This window comes from Ovis aries, chromosome 21 (assembly GCF_016772045.2).
Source record: "Ovis aries strain OAR_USU_Benz2616 breed Rambouillet chromosome 21, ARS-UI_Ramb_v3.0, whole genome shotgun sequence".
NCBI classification, from domain to species: domain Eukaryota; kingdom Metazoa; phylum Chordata; class Mammalia; order Artiodactyla; family Bovidae; genus Ovis; species Ovis aries.
This window is the reverse complement of record NC_056074.1, coordinates 4,152,340-4,169,461: the sequence shown is the minus strand read 5'-3', so window position 1 is coordinate 4,169,461 and position 17,122 is coordinate 4,152,340.

The following is a 17,122-nucleotide window of genomic DNA, read 5'->3' as shown; positions in this document are numbered from 1 at the left end:
GTTGGTAATGCTATCTAACCATCTCATCCTCTGTCACTGCCATCTCCTTTTGCCTTCAATCTTTCCCAGTATCAGGGTCTTTTCTAATGAATTGGCTCTTTGCATCAGGTGGCCAAAGTATTGGAATTTCAATCTCAGCATCGGTCCTTTCAATGGATATGCAGGGTTGATTCCCTGTAGGATTGACTGGTTTGAGCTCCTTGCAGTCCAAGGGACCCTCGAGAGTCTTCTCCAACACCACAGTTCAAAAGCATCAATTTTTTGGTGCTCAGCCTTTTTTATGGTCCAAATCTCTCATCCATACATGACCACTGGAAAAATGATAGCCTTGACTAGATGGACCTTTGCTGGCAAAGTGATCTCTCTGCTTTTTAATATGCTGTCTAAGTTTGTCATAGCTTTCCCTCCAAGGAGCAGAAGAATTGAAACAGAAACTAAGAAACAGAAACTAAGAAACAGAAGAATTGTACATAGCTAGATATATTCCACCGGAGAAGGTGATGGAAACCCACTCCAGTAATCTTGCCTGGAAAATCCCATGGATGGAGGAGCCTGGTAGGCTGCAGTCCATGGGGTCGTGAAGAGTCGGACACGACTGAACAACTTCACTTTCACTTTTCACTTTCATGCATTGGAGAAGGAAATGGTAGCCCACTCTAGTGTTCTTGCCTGGAGAATCCCAGGGACGGGGGAGCCTGGTGGGCTGCCGTCTATGGGGTCGCACAGAGTTAGATATGACTGAAGCGACTTAGCAGCAGCAGCAGCAGCAGCAACAGCAGCAGATATATTCCACAGTTACATGGGAACACTCAGGAAAATGGGTCACTGTGCCAGACTGATTAGTGTCCCTATCTGTTCAATCTGTCGATAGAATTTACCAAATGCCTGCTTTGTGCAAGCAATGGTACAAGGCTGCTCTCTCCCTTAACATCAGAGCCTGGCTTAGGACTGCTGCTGAATTTAGAACTGTTTTTTAAATTTTTAATTGGAGGATAATTGCTTTATGATGTTGTGTTGGTTTTTGCTTTACAACATCACAAATCAGTCATAACTGCATATATATATATATATCTCCTCTTTCATAAATATCCCACCCTGCCCTGCCTCAGAACTGTTTCTTTTTGGCTGTGTTGGACTTTTCTTAAGTTGCACAGGCAGGACTTTCACCTGTGTCTATTTAGATTCTTATGTATGCTTGTTGCTCTCTGAAGCTCTCATTTAATTTTTCAAAAGAAAATACCAAACAAGCGATAGATTAAATTTACCCTAAGATTCAATTAATTGTGAGGAACTTGAATTTCACACAGTGTTAGTTTATGTTACTTCATAATCTAAAGTGAGGTGGAAAAAATATTAATATGACCAATCCAAGCCAGTGGCGCTGTTATGACCATGCAGATGATGACACTTAGATGGATAAACAGCTATCCATCTCAAATAGCAAGTTAATAATGAGCATTTTTTTTTTTTTGCCATGTGAGCCCTCAGAGAGCCTCTTATGAGTGCCCACCCTACCACAGAGTTTGCAGAAGCAGTTCTAGCACAGGGGATCATGATAACTTATGACAAAACTGTGACAGAGGTAAAGGAAGGGGATTGTTAAAGGTGCTTACTGACTTCCAGGCACTTTTATATGTATCACTTCATTTAATTTTCATGAAAACCATGTGAATTAAGTATTATTATTACTATTTCTTAGTAATACAATTTAGGCACAGAGGGACTAAACAACACCATCAGGATCATATTGTGAGGTATGAACAGAATCAATTTCCCATTTTCACTCTACCAATGTTTCTATAAATTGCCTGTTTAAAAAAAATTCTCATGGATACACTTTAAAATTCTCAGGCTTTTTCTTTGGAAATTCTGTTTTACATTTCTAGAATAAGGCCAGAAAGTTGAAATTTTAACAAAATTCATCCCAGTTTTTTTTTTTTTTTCTAATTGCCAGTCAAGTTTTGGAAATACTGTACCATGTCATGATGTGGAGTTGACCCCAGACATCCTTTATATGAGGCTTTCCTTTACTCTGTGGCCCCTTACTCTCCACCCCCATCCCTTTCCCTTAGGTCTCTCCCCATGTCAGTATCTACTGCCTGGGAAATGGTTTTATATCAGTCATTGGCACCTGAGTATGAATTTAATTTACAGTGTTTCCTCTCCTGGGGAGTCTGCATTTTTAGCTCTAGCTCAGGATGTGGGAGGAAAGGTTTTGCCTTATGTTTAAAGAATGAAATATTCAGAAAACTGGCAGGTGAGGAATGTGGGAGGAATGAATAAGGAGCTATTTTAGGACCCTTGAAATCACAGCTGAGGAAAGGCAACCTTCGAGCCCTATGTTTAAAATTGCTCTGAATTAAATTGAGGATGTGAAGAATGATTATATGAATATAATATTTTTTGTAGGAACTCGAGTGTTCACTTGGAATTTATACTTTTAAATGATTGTGACTAAAATGTAATGGAAAGGAAGAAAATCATGATGCTGTCAGGAGAAAGCACAGAGATTTCCCCATGAATACATTGCTTATACCTTAGCTGCCAGAAGCAAACATTTTTCTGGTACAGTGCAAAACTTCCCAGCTGAAATAATAAATGGGTCTTTTGGTTTACGGAGAGGCATTTATCAGCTGAAGTGTTTTCATTTCCAGTGTAATAGGGATATTATCCCTTGGGTTTTTGCAAATGAGTAAGTTGCTCATCTTTCCCTGCATCCTATGGAGTAATGCTAGATATACTTATGAAAACAAAACAGTGACAGGATAAAATTTGCTTTGATGTACCATGCAAATACTGTAGCTATAAGCTGAAAACATGTAAGACATAGGAAAGTTCAATTTAGGCCTGATAATAAACCATAAGTGCCATAGCAGGTCACAAAGACAGATATTTTGTTACTACAGATACCATAGTTCATGTTGAAGTAACTTACATTCTGTAGCTCTTTTTTCTTGTTTTACTAGTGATACACAGAAAATGGGAAGACATAACACCCAACATACAGTTCACTGAAAAATGCAGTTATGTGTTGTTGATGTATACTAATATGGTGGTCATAAAATTTCAATTATTTATTTCTAAGGGTAGTGATATGGTTGATATATAAATAGGCAAAATTTCTATTTAACAGAATGACAGTTATTTGGAGGTTGATTTCCTAAAGTCTGCACTCAGGCTGCTTGCATTATAATCCTGCATTCACATACTAACTCAAGGTCCTACAGATAATTAGTTAACCTCTGGTGTCTTATTTTTTGTAAACTAAGAACTAAAAGGTACACATTTCATAGTTGTTGTGCTTGTTAAATGAGATATGGAGAATACAGTTACCTAGTTAGTTCATGCACTTGTTTGTTGGTTGATTAGTTACTGAGTCCCAAGGAAATATATATAGCACATTCAAATTAAGATAACTGAAAAAGAGATTATCATCAAGAGGGTTAGTAACAGGGATGTGGGTGGAGTTTGGAAGAGCTACAAAGAATAGGGCAAAACTCTGAGCAAACGCAGAGTGCTGTCACCACTCTAAGGCTCAAAGAGACAAGAGGAAGAAGCCTCCAGAGTCCTGAAGGGGGGTTCTGTTTATTAGAGAGGAGTAAGGTCCTTTTGTCAAGGGACAGTTAGCCTATGAACAGAGAGTTAGTTTTGGAAAGGAAACATGGTTATTGAGTACCTGTTGTGTTTCAAAAAGATAAATTTTATTCTGGTTGCTTAGGTCAGTGGTTCTCATATTTTGAGAACCCCAGGATCCTTTCATGTTCTTAGAAAGTATTGAGAATGTTGAAGAACTTGATATTTATGATCTTAGAAATTGACAATTTTTTAAAAAAACTATGTTAATTTATTTGCAGATAGCAATAATAAACTCAGGGATCAGCATACTTTTATGTAAAGGGCCAGACAGTGAATATTTTTGGCTTTATGAACCATAAAATCTCTTGTAACTATTCAACTCTGCTATGTAGTGCCAAAGCAGCCATAGACAATATGTTCTGAGTGTGTTACATGTTAAAACATTTAGTGAAATCATGCATCAGTCATGTAAAAATTATTGTTCAGTATAGTGATGCAGAGATTTCAAATACTGACACATTTTATTATACAATATTTTAAAAATCACATTTTTGGATCTCATCATTTATCTCATCACAAAAAATCTTAAAATGTTGAGAAGATATCAAATTCATAGTAGCAGATATAGGTTTTCCAACATTCTAGTTTTTGCTTGAAAACTCCAATTTTATCACAGACAAGAAGTGCTGTTCATAGAACAGCTGAAATGCTGAAGTGACTGCCTTACTTTGTTTGTTTTTAAGACTATATCTGCCAAAAGTCTACTTTTGAATTACTATGATTTGTAAGCACTTATTCTTTCAAGTTAAAATATTCTATGAACAAAGCAGTTAAGTCAGTTTGTACATCATAATAATTGCTGTTCCTCAAGACAGTCTTCAAACTTGGGTGTTCAAAAATGGTTTTAATTGTACTTATCATTTCATCACACAGAATATTTTTTACAAAATTTACTTAAGGATAGAAACTTAAAACTTTATGAATTTTGATTGCTTCATCAAAAACATAGTGATAAATATTAGTACAGTTGGGTGTTCTTGCCTCGATTCGTGATAAGGCCACAGCAGCTTTGCTCACCAATGTTTCCCACCATCAGTGCAAACATCAACACCTGAAAAATGTAAATATTTTGGCATTGTTAGCATTGGATAAATAGACATTTCTCCAAAGAAGACATACAGATGGCTAACAAACACATGGAAAGATGCTCAACATCACTCATTATCAGAGAAATGCAAATCAAAACCACAATGAGGTACCATTTCACACCAGTCAGAATGGCTGCTATCCATAGGTCTACAAGCAATAAATGGTGGAGAGGGTGTGGAGAAAAGGAAACCCTCTTACACTGTTGGTGGGAATGCAAACTAGTACAGCCACTATGGAGAACAGTGTGGAGATTCCCTAAAAAAACTGGAAATAGAACTGCCTTATGACCCAGCAATCTCACTGCTGGGCATACACACTGAGGAAACCAGAATTGAAAGAGATAAGTGTACCCCAATGTTCATAGCAGCACTATTTATAATAGCCAGGACATGGAAGCAACCTAAATGTCCATCAGCAGATGAATGGATAAGAAAGCTGTGGTACATATACACAATGGAGTATTACTCAGCCATTAAAAAGAATACATTTGAATCAGTTCTAATGAGGTGGATGAAACTGGAGCCTATTATACAGAGTGAAGTAAGCCAGAAAGAAAAACACCAATATGGTATACTAATGCATATATATGGAATTTAGGAAGATGGTAATGATAACCCTGTATGTGAGACAGCAAAAGAGACACAGATATATAGAAGAGTCTTTTGGACTCTGTGGGAGAGGGAGAGGGTGGGGTGATTTGGGAGAATGGCATTGAAACATGTATAATATCATATAAGAAACAAATTGCCAGTCCAGGTTTGATGCAGGATACAGGATGCTTGGGGCTGGTGCACCGGGATGACCCAGAGGGATGATACGGGGAAGGAGGAGGGTGGGGGGTTCAGGATGGGGAACATGGGTATACCCGTGGCAGATTCATGTTGATGTATGGCAAAAGCAATACAATATTGTAAAGTAATTAGTTTCCAATTAAAATAAATAAATTTAAATTAAACAACAACAACAACAATAAAACCAAGACTTTCTCTTAACTGTAATCAGAGGTCTGAACACTCTGCTATTTCATTTGTATACTAAGAAATCTTATAAATACATGTCTTGCTTACCTAAGAAGTTTGTTTTAAGGGTCAAAAAAGAGAAGGGATTTTGAACTTTTAAGTCCCTACTCATTTTCAAGGTTCTAGTAGTAAATCTCTGTCCTAATATTTCTTCTCACTGCTTTATTTTCTTCTGAAACATGAGTTTATCAGACTGGAACAGATGTAGCAACCTGGCTGTAGAAGGGCAAGCATGCTTCCCTATTGCTCAATAGTAAAATAATCTGTCTGCCAAGCAGGAGACGTGAGTTCAATCCTTGGGTCAGGAAAATTGCCTGGAGAAGGAAATGACAACCCACTCCAATAGTCTTGCCTGGGAAATCCCATGGATAGAGGAACTCGTGAGCTACAGTCCAAGGGGTGCAAAAGAGTTGGACATGACTTAAGAGACTGAACAACAACAGCAAATAGAAGGATAAAGCAGTGAAGAGTTCAGTTAATCCAGATAAAAGGGTGGTTTGTTGTCAGTTGACAAAGATGCATAGTTAATTTATATTTTTACTCTGCAATTTTTTTATTTTCTTATAATTAGGAACTGTTCTTCCAATTAGCAAATGCAATAATGAGTTTACAAGATGCATTGCTTTTACTTTTCAAAAGTGTTTTAGAAGTGTTACGTAACATTTCAGAGCTAAAGAAAAAGGTTTTCATGGAATGATTAAGCTCAAAAATGAAGATACTATGTTAATTGAAGCAAACCATGCTGCTTGCTTAGATTTAGGCAGGAATTAATGTAAAAATAAATGCTTCATCAAGATTTCAAATTAACTAAAATTATTATTATCATACCATGTCTACACCTGTCCCTCAATATCTGCTGAGGATCAGTTCCTGGACACCAATTGCCTACTACCATAGATACCATAACATATGCATGTCCTCTTGTATACTTTAAATTATCTCTATACTACTTAAAATACCTAATACAAAGCAGATGTCATATAAATAGTTGTTGAAGTATAGTAAATTAAAGTTTTGGTTTTTGGAACTTTCTGTAACATTTTTGGATATTTATGACCCACAGTTTGTTGAATCCGTGGATCCAGAATCAATGGGTATGGAGGGCCAATCTACTCATTTCACCAAGAAACAGGAATAAGGGTCAATGATTCACTGCACCTTTACTTCTGAAAAATAATTCTGTATTTTCTATAACTCTAAATATGATTTATTAATATTTTCATGAATTATAAACATGCACATTGCAAGATCCATCTTGGTTCTTAAATGTTAATTTTAAATTAAAGTTAGTTCAGTTCAGTTCAGTCGCTCAGTCATGTCCAACTCTTTGTGACCCTGTGAATCGCAGCACGCCAGGCCTCCCTGTCCATCACCAACTCCCGGAGTTTACTGAGACTCACGTCCATCAAGTCAGTGATGCCATCCAGACATCTCATCCTCTGTCGTCCCCTTCTCCTCCTGCCCCCAATCCCTCCTAGCATCAGAGTCTTTTCCAATGAGTCAACTCTTCGCATGAGGTGCCCAGAGTACTGGAGTTTCAGCTTTAGCATCAGTCCTTCCAAAGAAATCCCAGGGCTCATCTCCTTCAGAAAGGACTGGTTGGATCTCCTTGCAGTCCAAGGGATTCTCAAGAGTCTTCTCCAACACCACAGTTCAAAAGCATCAATTCTGTATGACCAAAACTTCCTTATTTACTGGGACTTCAGTCCACAGTAGTGGAGTTGGTTAGATCTTGTTTATGATCTTGAGTGATTGGTCCATGATAATGCTATTAATCCCATACTCTGAGTTGCTAATATTGTTGATCCTTGAAAAATGTAGGGCTTCACTGGTGGCTCAAAGGTTAAAGAGTCTGCCTGCAATGTGGGAGGCCCAGGTTCAATCCCTGGGTCAGGAAGATCCCCTGGAGAAGGAAATGGCAACCTACTCTAGTATTCTTGCCTGGTGAATCCCATGGAGGGAGGAGCCTGGTAGGCTACAGTCCACGGGGTCACAAAGAATCAGACACGACTGAGCGATTTCACTTTAGAGACCTACCCCTTGTGTAGCTGAAAATCCATGTATCACTTTATAGTTGGTCCTCTATATCTGTAGTTCTACATCCACAAATGCAACCGTCTGAGTAAATATAGTACTGTAGTATGTATTTGGTGGTGCTAGTGGTAAAGAACCCGCTTGCCAAGGTAGGCAACATAAGAGACTAGATCTTATGTCAATCCAAGGGTTGGGAAGATTGCTTGGAGGAGGGCACAGCAACCCCCTCCAGTATTCTTACCTTGAAAATTTCATGGACAGAGGAAATTGGCAGGCTACCGTCCATGGGGTCGCAAAGAGTCAGACACAACTGAAACAATTGAGCACACAGTATGTTATTTATTGTAAAAGATCCACATATAAGTGAGTCTGTGCTGTTCAAAGAATAAGTGTATTCAAGGGTCAAGTTTACAGTGATCTACCTACTTAGCCAACTTCGTAAAGGTTTCTGTTTAAACACAACATGAATTCCCTTATAACATTGGACATGGCTGCCTTTTCTTTTTTTTTCCATTCAAACTCAATTTTCAGGTTGTTTTTTTCCAGGCTCCAACCTTGCCGAATAGTAATTTTAATAACAGGAAGTGAAAATGGTAAATACTGGGTTGCTGCTGCTGCTGAGGCTAAGTCGCTTCAGTTGTGTCGACTCTGTGCGACCCCACAGACGGCAGTCCACCAGGCTTCCCCATCCCTAGGATTCTCCAGCTAAGAACCCTGGAGTGGATTGCCATTTCCTTCTCCAGTGCATGAAAGTGAAAAGTGAAAGGGAAGTCTCTCAGTCGTGTCCAATTCCTCACGATCCCATGGACTGTAGCCCACCAGGCTTCTCCATCCATGGGATTTTCCAGGCAAGGGTACTGGAGTGAGGTGCCATTGCCTATAATATTCAGTGCTATGTAAGCTGTCAAATTGTTGTGCTAAGATTATTTTATTGGTGCACAGAAATCCCTGTATCAGTTCTTTTGGAGCCATTGTCCAGCAGTGGCCAGCATCAGAAAGAGCCAGAATGCAATTAGGAGCTAGCTGTGAATTTGGTAGCCCTAAAGGTACAAGCCAGGGTAAAAAATTCTGTTTCCAACTACAATTGCTAACTTTTGGCCAAAGCCGATAACATCACAATTGTCAAGGAAATGGCAACCCTCTCCAGTATCCTTGCCTGGAAAATCAAAGGGCTCCGGAAGGCTATGGTCCATGGGGTGACAAAAGAGTCAGGCACAACTTAGGGACTAACCAGCAACAAATGTCATGAACAGTGTTCAAATAATGGTCAAAGCCATCCAAAGATGATAATTAAAGAATTGTCATAGTCAAGGATTTAGAAGCCAGGAAGATTTTCATTGTGAATATTTACTTTCATGTGTCAACTATCCTGGGCCGTGGCTTGCCCAGACATTTGGTTAAATACTATTCTGAATGTCTTTGTAAGAAGATTTTTGAATGAGATTAACATTGGAATTGATAGACAATTGCCCTCTCTAATGTGGGTGGCCCTTTTCCAATCAAATGAAGGCCTGAACAGAACAGAAAGGCTGATTGAGACAGAACTTTTCTGGCCTGGCTCCTTTGCTTTGACATCAGTGTTTCCTTGCCATCAAACTAGAACTCACACCACTGGCTTTCCTAAGTTCTCAGATCAACAGAATCTGGAATGTGTACTGTTTGCTCTTCTGAGTGTGTGTGTGCATATATATATATATATATATATATATATATATATATATATATAAAGAATAAGGGGTAAGTTAAAGGACTGGATTGGCTGAGAGTTATTTTTATTGTGTACTCTTAGATTTTTATATATTCCTGATTATTTCTTATACAGGATAAAAAAAGATATGAGAAGTAGTTAATAATAATTGAGGAGCATCATTGCAAAAAAACTGGAAAATTCTGAAAGACATGGGAATACCAGACCACCTGACCTACCTCTTGAGAAACCTATATTCAGGTCAGCAAGCAAAAGTTAGAACTGGACATGGAACAACAGACTGGTTCCAAATAAGAAAAGGAGTCCGTCAAGGCTGTATATTGTCACCCTGCTTATTTAACTTATATGCAGAGTACATCATGAGAAACGCTGGGCTGGAAGAAGCACAAGCTGGAATCAAGATTGCTGGGAGAGATATCAATAACCTCAGATATGCAGATGACAGCACCCTTATGGCAGAAAGTGAAGAGGAACTAAAAAGCCTCTTGATGAAAGTGAAAGAGGAGAGTGAAAATGTTGGCTTAAAGCTCAACATTCAGAAAATGAAGATCATGGCATCTGGTCCAATCACTTCATGGGAAATAGATGGGGGAACAACGGAAACAGTGTCAGACTTTATTTTGGGGGGGCTCCAGAATCACTGCAGATGGTGACTGCAGCCAAGAAATTAAAAGACGTTTACTCCTTGGAAGAAAAGTTATGACCAACCTAGATAACATATTGAAAAGTAGAGACATTACTTTGCCAACAAAGGTCCATCTAGTCAAGGCTATGGTTTTTCCAGTAGTCATGTATGGATATGAGAGTTGGATTGCAAAGAAAGCTGAGTGCCGAAGAATTGATGCTTTTGAACTGTAGTGTTGGAGAAGACTCTTGAGAGTCCCTTGGACTCCAAGGAGATTCAACCAGTCCATTCTGAAGAGATCAGCCCTGGAATTTCTTTGGAAGGACTGATGCTAAAGCTGAAACTCCAGTACTTTGGCCACCTCATGAGAAGAGTTGACTCATTGGAAAAGACTCTGATGCTAGGAGGGATTGGGGGCAGGAGGAGAAGGGGATGACAGAGGATGAGATGTCTGGATGGCATCACGGACTCGATGGACGTGAGTCTGAGTGAACTCCGAGAGTTAGTGATGGACAGGGAGGCCTGGCATGCTGCAATTCATGGGGTGGCAAAGAGTCGGACATGACTGAGCGACTGAAGTGAACTGAACTGAATTGAGGAGCATCATTAACAGAAAGCTATAATAATTAATTTGTCAAACATTTAATACTAAGCAGTTTATTTTAATCAAAATTTACTGAATTCCCTAAGTAGGGTACATCTGTGAAGAAAGTTTGTCTGAAGTGATGTAATGTCAGGTATGGTATGCTTACATATTTCAAAATTATTATTTAATTCCAGCTTATTAATCAGATTTGCTTTTTTATTTATGTTATAGCACAGTTATGATTATATTATTTCCTTTCTTTGAATATATATTACTGAAATCTTTCAGATTCATATGTAGTCAATTGACCAGAGCTAGAGGCAATCCAAAATTCATTTACATAAGTCAAGAAAAAAATTCTGGTTTCTAAGATAAGCATCATAGTTCGATGCTAAAATTTTATGGTGCTGAGACTTGATGCATATTTTTATCATACCACATATATATTCTGATTACTTGGAGTCCTCTACAATATCAACAGGAGTTTTATTTGCAATCATATTGAGGAATTCATTCAGTATAGGAAGCCAGGGTAGATTCCAGGCCTTGGAATAAAGAGAGTACCTGTAAGTTTAAATGCTATGTCATCTATAAATAGACATGTATTGAAGACCAATTTAGTGAAACTATTATGTTACTTTCTTTCATTTTCTTATGGAAAGGTCTAGTGAAGATTGCCCATTTCTCAAAATGAGCGTATATCACTATTACTTTAGTTTTAGAAATATAAAAGTAATATAACATCATAAATATTCTAACATAAGCAAAGGACATTAAAAAAACTGCACATATACTCACCATTACATTTATTGATATCATTTGAATATTTTCTCCTAAATGCTTCCCTCAGACATTTTCATTATATTTTTATAACACAGTACATTATGGTAACAGTTCATGTATCCCCTTGGTTATAATATCATAAACACATGATATGTATTTAAGAAACACAAGCTTACTAATCATCAGTTTTAACAGATACCTAACATTCCACTGGATAGATACATCAAAATTTTAAAATTTAATTTTATGTATTCAAATAGAGAAAAAGTTTTTGTGGGCAATAGGAAAAGGGGCATAGAAGCTATGAAGCAAGTCAGAATATAAATTTATTTCATCTAATTTTTGTTACACAAGAGGTACAAAAAAATAAGTGAGACACACATAAGTGACCAACATTGGTCACAAGAGAAATTCCCTTTCTGTGAAATATAGCTATAAGGATTAATGGGGACAAATTCCAATCTCCCAGTTCTAATTTGTGAACACAATCTGACTCAGAATAAAGTGAAAAAAAGTAATGAGAGCCATATATCTTTTTTTCTCAATAGATTGTACCATGTACCACTAAATTGAAAATATAGTATTGAGCTGTCACAGAGGGGAAAGGAAGATCAGATAGATCTTGCCCACAGAGATAGATACACAAGAAAGATATGTACACATCCGCACACCATGCTCACACACATGGACATTCTCAATAAAATAGAGGGAACTAGTGTACTGTGTATGACCTAAATCATAACATTGGCTTTCAGAAGACGAAAATCTCCCCAGTGTATAACATTCAGGCAAATGTGAGGGGTTGTAAGGAATGACATTTACACTGACCTTTTGAGGTCTTGCAAAATTTGGACACTGGAGGTAGAGATAGAAGGATAATAGTTAAGACTGAAGAAAAATAATAAAGAATGAATAAATGTAGGAAAGAAGAAAAAATCACAAGAGTTACAAGCAGAACAGTAAGTTCACAGAGGTTTAAATAAAAGCAGTACTGCTTTATTAAAATTTTATAAAAATGATGGTTATAAAAATCTTTTTAATGAAGAAAATGAGTGAATGAAATGTAATTTGGGGGAGAATAAAATAGGGATGTTTAGGAATTACAAGGAAGCAAGTTAGGGGAGAGAGATGATATCTCTAATGCAATGAGTATTGATAGTAAATTCCTGATTCCTTCATCAGACTGTAAACTGTTTCATAGAAGAAACTGCATCTCCTTTTTAATGCTACATTTTCTGCTTAGTAAAGTGTCTGACATATAATAAATGTTTAGTAAATATTTCTTGAATGAGAGTGATATTTAATAAGCAATTTAAGAAAAACTTCTCAGATATCTACCAATTAGAAGTAAGAAGAAGCGACAGAAAAAGTAATATAATGGAGTGGAAAAAAGATGAAGATAAAGCAGTGTCATATAGTAATTTTAGAAAGAGAACAGTATAATACAGTATTAAAGCTTACAGAATGAGACTAAAGTTACCTTTGGTCTTTATCTTTGGGTTTTATCTTTAGTTATGTATTAAACTATATAGTCTCTGCAGGAAGATGATGACTACAAGACTCAGAGATACTAGTAAGACATTGTAAGTGAGCAATTTCATGTGAAAAAATATAAGTAGCATCAACATATTTATTTTTAGAATAGAAAAGAAATGATGGCGACTCCATTTCTTCTAAGGGATTCCTGCCCACAGTAGTAGCTATAATGGTCATCTGAGTTAAATTCACCTATTCCAGTCCATCTTAGTTTGCTGATTCCTAGAACGTCTATGTTCACTCTTGTCATCTCCTGTTTCACCACTTCCAATTTGCCTTGATTCATGGACCTAACATTCCAAGTTCCTATAAAATATTGCTCCTTACAGCATCAAAACCAGATGTTCAAGTTGGTTTTAGAAAAGGCAGAGGAACCAGAGATCAAATTGCCAACATCTGCTGGATCATCGAAAAAGTAAGAGAGTTCCAGAAAAACATCTATTCCTGCTTTATTGACATGCCAAAGCCTTTGACTGTGTGAATCACAATAAACTATGGAAAATTCTGAAAGACATGGGAATACCAGACCACCTGACCTGCTTCTTGAGAAATCTGTACGCTGGTCAGGAAGCAAAAGTTAGAACTGGACATGGAACAACAGACTGGTTCCAAGTAGAAAAAGGAGTACATCAAGGCTGTATATTGTCACCCTGCTTATTTAAATTATATACAGAGTACATCATGAGAAACGCTGGACTGGAAGAAGCACAGCTGGAATCAAGATTGCTGGGAAAAATATCAATAACCTCAGATATGCAGATGACACTACCCTTATGGCAGAAAGTGAAGAAGAACTAAACAGCCTCTTGATGAAAGTGAAAGAGGAGAGTGAAAAAGTTGGCTTAAAGCTCAGCATTCAGAAAACTAAGATCATGGCATCTGGTCCCATCACTTTATGGCAAATAGATTGGGAAATAGTGGAAACAGTGGCTGACTTTATTTTTTTGGGCTCCAAAATCTCTGCAGATGGTGATTGCAGCCATGAAATTAAAACACACTTACTCCTTGGAAGGAAAGTTGCTGACCAACCTAGACAGCATATTATAAAGCAGAGACATTACTTTGTCAACAAAGGAGTATCTAGTCAAGGCTGTGGTTTTTCCAGTGGTCATGTATGGATGTGAGAGTTGGACTATAAAGAAAGCTGAGCACTGAAGAATTGATGGATTTGAACTGTGGTGTTGAAGAAGACTCTTGAGAGTCCCTTGGACTCCAAGGAGATCCAACCAGTCCACCCTAAAGGAGATCAATCCTGAGTATTCATTGGAAGGACTGATGTTGAAGCTGAAACTCCAATACATTGGCCACCTGATGCGAAGAGCTGACTCATTGGAAAAGTCTCTGATGCTGGAAAAGATTGAAGGCAGGAGGAGAAGGGGATGACAGAGAATAAGATGGTTGGATGGCATCACCAACTCTATGGACATGTGTTTGGGTAAACTCCGGGAGTTGGTGATAGACAGGGAGGCCTGGCGTGCTGTGGTTCATGGGGTCTTAAAGAGTCAGACACGACTGAGTGACTGAACTGAACTGAGCCGATTTATTTTTACCATAATGGAATTTCATTTGGAATTAGAAGACTGGATGATAATGCCTGGAGATTATGTGTAAGGGCAGGGTTGCCTTTGGATTTCAGATTATAGATGCTGACAACAGGGTATTCATAAGCTTTGAAGATTCCTTTGATGGTTGGACATAACACAATGATACACAGATGGATGGAAGGCAGAACAATTTGTTTCTTACAGCTTCAGAGGAGAGAGGGCTACTCACCTGGACCAAACAATAGGAGAGTCTATCCAACGACTTAGTAAGAGCAAGCTGGAATCATAGGAAGCAGCTTATGTGCACAAAGCGGTGTGAGGTTAGCTAGGTTTTCCAAGTTCTTCTTGGATTGATTAATTTGAATGATTTACCTGGCTCATAGGGGCACTCCCTAGTTGTCTGATATCTGATCTGGGAAGTTTAAGGCTGTTATACAGTGGTCCTGAGTGTGAGAGGTAAATGATACAGGTGTAGATCTAATCAGATGATCAAGAAGAAAACTTGACCAGTCTCTCACCAGCATTTCAAAACCTAATTAAGTTGAGCTGCAGAAGTTGCTTGTATATTTTTGAGATTAGTTGTTTGTCAGTTGCTTCATTTGCTATTATTTTCTCCCATTCAGAAGGCTGTCTTTTCACCTTGCTTATATTTTCCTTTGTTGTGCAGAAGCTTTTAATTTTAATTAGATCCCATTTGTTTATTTTGCTTTTATTTCCAGAATTCTGGGAGGTGGATCATAGAGGATCCTGCTGTGATTTATGTCTGAGAGTGTTTTGCCTATGTTCTCCTCTAGGAGTTTTATAGTTTCTGATCTTACATTTAGATCTTTAATCCATTTTGAGTTTATTTTTGTGTGCGGTGTTAGAAAGTGATCTAGTTTCATTCTTTTACAAGTGGTTGACCAGTTTCCAGCACCACTTGTTAAAGAGATTATCTTACTCCATTGTATATTCTTGCCTCCTTTGTCAAAGATAAGGTGTCCATATGTGTGGATTTATCTCTGGGCTTTCTATTTTGTTCCATTGATCTATATGTCTGTCTTTGTGCCAGTACCATACTGTCTTGATGACCGTGGCTTTGTAGTAGAGCCTGAAGTCAGGCAAGTTGATTCCTCAGTTCCATTCTTCTTTCTCAAGATTGCTTTGGCTATTCGAGGTTTTTGTATTTCCATACAAATCTTGAAATTATTTGTTCTAGTTCTGTGAAAATGTGGCTGGTAGCTTGATAGGGATTGCATTGAATTTGTAAATTGCTTTGGGTAGTATACTCATTTTCACTATATTGATTCTTCCAATCCATGAACATGGTATATTTCTCCATCTATTAGTGTCCTCTTTGATTTCTTTCATCAGTGTTTTATAGTTTTCTATATATAGGTCTTTAGTTTCTTTAGGTAGATATATTCCTAAGTATTTTATTCTTTTCGTTGCAATGGTGAATGGAATTGTTTCCTTAATTTCTTTTCTACTTTCTCATTATTCGTGTATAGGAATGCAAGGGATTTCTGTGTGTTGATTTTGTATCCTGCAACTTTACTATATTCATTGATGAGCTCTAGTAATTTTCTGGTGGAGTCTTTAGGGTTTTCCATGTAGAGGATCATGTCATCTGCAAACAGTGAGATTCCTTTTATTTCTTTTTCTGCTCTGATTGCTGGCAGAACTATGTTGAATAGTAGCGGTGAAAGTGGACACCCTTGTCTTGTTCCTGACTTTAGGGGAAATGCTTTCAATTTTTCACCATTGAGGATAATGTTTGGCCAAAGAACTAAATAGACATTTCTCCAAAGAAGACATACGGATGGCTAACAAACACATGAAAAGATGCTCAACATCACTCATTATTAGAGAAATGCAAATCAAAACCACAATGAGGTACCACTTCACACCAGTCAGAATGGCTGCGATCCAAAAATCTGCAAGCAATAAATGCTGGCGAGGTGTGGAAAAGGAACCCTCCTACACTGTTGGTGGGAATGCAAACTAGTACAGCCACTATGGAAAACAGTGTGATTCCTTAAAAATTGCAAATAGAACTACCTTATGACCCAGCAATCCACTTCTGGGCATACACCGAGGAAACCAGAATTGAAAGAGACACATGTACCCCAATGTTCATCGCAGCACTGTTTATAATAGCCAGGACATGGAAACAACCTAGATGTCCATCAGCAGATGAATGGATAAGAAAGCTGTGGTACATATACACAATGGAATATTACTCAGCCGTTAAAAGAATTCATTTGAATCAGTTCTGATGAGATGGATGAAACTGGAGCCGATTATACAGAGTGAAGTAAGCCAGAAAAACACCAATACAGTATACATATATGGAATTTAGGAAGATGGCAATGACGACCCTGTATGCAAGACAGGAAAGAGACACAGATGTGTATAATGGACTTTTGGACTCAGAGGAGAGGAGAGGTGGGATGATTTGAGAATGACATTCTAACATGTATACTATCATGTGAATTGAATCGCCAGTCTATGTCTGATGCAGGATGCAGCATGCTTGGGGCTGGTTCATGGGGATGACCCAGAAAGATGTTATGGGGAGGG